The sequence below is a fragment of the Microtus ochrogaster genome, chromosome 6 (genome assembly GCF_000317375.1).
Source record: "Microtus ochrogaster isolate Prairie Vole_2 chromosome 6, MicOch1.0, whole genome shotgun sequence".
In the NCBI taxonomy this organism is placed as follows: Eukaryota; Metazoa; Chordata; class Mammalia; order Rodentia; family Cricetidae; genus Microtus; species Microtus ochrogaster.
In genome coordinates this window covers 28,020,631-28,022,874 of record NC_022013.1, presented here as the reverse complement: position 1 = coordinate 28,022,874, position 2,244 = coordinate 28,020,631, and the positions used below count along the sequence as shown (strand labels likewise).

Sequence of the window (2,244 nt, the reverse complement as noted above, 5' to 3'; positions counted from 1 at the left end):
TAACATGACTACAAGCTTGATTATTATCAATGATTATCCATTAACAACCTATATTTTCTAATTATACATTACATTTTAAAAATGAACTACACAATCACAATACCTTAATCAAGATCAGAAATACATATACATATAACAAAATTGACCTTAAAATCCATACCACAGATTTGTGTTCCCAACTTCCAGTTTGTGCTCCCGGCTCACAAGTTCTGGGTTCCTTGATATTCTGGCCACCAAAAACCTCTCTCTGTGTATGGAATTGATTTAATTGCTCTTAACTTCTCAAGCATATTTGTCAATATTTAAGCAGGTGGCCACACAGAACCAAGCAGGACTGTTCACACTGTCGTGTCTCTCCACAAGACACCCACAACCGTGACACCTACTGGTCAATAAAGATTATTACACCTACAACAATTTGTTGAAACTCATAATGGAGGTAAGTTCATTTAATTAATAAATAAAATCAATAAATTTGAAAGTTATATAACTGCAAACAATATCACCATCCTGGAATTTAATAACCTTTATGCTTATGCAATGGATGGTATTCTGAAAGGCTGATATGGTTTTTCCGATGCATCTATTTATTTGATGCTGGGAACCTGCATGAGATTCAGTCTGGCCGAATCTCCAGCATCAGCTTTGAGATCCTGGGCTTTAACAGCAAGGGAGAGGTGGTGAATTACAGCGACTCACGGACTGCAGAAGAGATCTGTGAAAGCAGCTCCAAGATGATCACCTTCATCGACCTGGCGGGCCACCATAAATACCTGCATATCACCATCTTTGGCCTCACCTCCTACTACCCTGACTGTGCCCTGCTCCTCGTCAGTGCCAACACTGGAATGGCCTTGGCCCTGAAAGTGCCCTTCTTCATCGTGGTCAGTAAAGTGGACCTGTGTGCTAAGACCACAGCGGAGAGGACAGTACGCCAGCGGGAGCGGGTCCTCAAGCAGCCTGGCTGCCACAAGGTCCCTATGCTGGTCACCTCTGAGGACGATGCTGTCACTGCTGCTCAGCAATTTGCCCAGTCACCCAATGTCACGCCTATATTCACACTGTCCAGTGTGTCTGGAGAGAGTCTGGACCTTCTTAAAGTCTTCCTGAATATCCTGCCTCCACTCACCAACCGCAAAGAGCAGGAAGAGCTTATGCAGCAGTTGACAGAATTCCAGGTGGATGAAATCTACATAGTCCCAGAGGTGGGGACTGTGGTTGGAGGAACGCTGTCCACTGGGATCTGCCGTGAGGGTGACCAGCTGGTGGTAGGCCCAACAGATGATGGCTGCTTCCTGGAGCTGAGAGTATGCAGCATCCAGCGCAATCGCTCTGCCTGTCATGTGCTGCGAGCTGGTCAGGCTGCTACACTAGCCCTCGGAGGCATGGTGATGGTGAGTCCCGAGATGAATCCCAGCATCTGCTCAGTGTTTGAGGCAGAGATAGTCCTGCTGTTCCATGCCAGCACCTTCTGGCGGGGATTCCAGGTGGCAGTACATGTGGGCAAAGTACGTCAAACAGCAGTGGTGGAAAAGATCCATGCAAAGGACAAGTTGCGGACAGAGGAGAAAGCAGTAGTACGTTTCCGCTTCCTGAAACACCCAGAATACCTGAAGGTGGGCGCCAAACTGCTGTTCCGGGAGGGTGTTACCAAGGGCATCGGTCATGTCACGGATGTGCAAGCCATCACAGCAGGAGAAGCCCAGGCCAGCATGGGCTTCTGAGTCCTCAAACAGCTCTACAGCTGTCGCTACAATAATAAGGTGACTTCCGGCCATGCTGCCCACCATCGGCGGCTCTGTGTGTTCCTAGGCTAGGCAGATTAGTGTCTGCTGCCACTTGCTTCCTGCCACCCTCTGGAGAGGTGTCAAGCTTGGCGTGGTCAGGGAGGGGCAGTCCTGACGGAATAGACAATTCAGGGCAGTTCTCAGCAGCTGTGTGCCCCCTGGTTGGCTCATTAACCCTGGCAGCTGCATGACCTTGTCTACTGGACGCCACTCTCAGGACTGGGCATGACTCACCAGTGTGACCTCTGCACTTCAGGAATTGTCATACCTGGGTTGGCCCTTGAAAGTACTTCTTACACCTCCTCTCAGGGCCACGTGAGTTCCCCTCTTCACCTGACTGGATGAAAGGCAGTGCCCCTCACTATCTGGTGGACCCAGGGACGGAAGAAACGGCACAGAGACCATGAAAGACTGTGTTCCTACCCTGTGTTGAGTCCTGATGCATATTTCTGGCTTT

The 2,244-nt window shown here is 49.2% G+C and overlaps 1 pseudogene; it reads left to right on the top strand.

Annotated features, from left to right (window-relative positions):
• The window catches only part of LOC101990212, a 63,768-nt pseudogene extending 62,044 nt beyond the window's left edge, over positions 1–1,724 (top strand).
• The last annotated feature ends 520 nt before the right edge of the window (positions 1,725–2,244 follow it).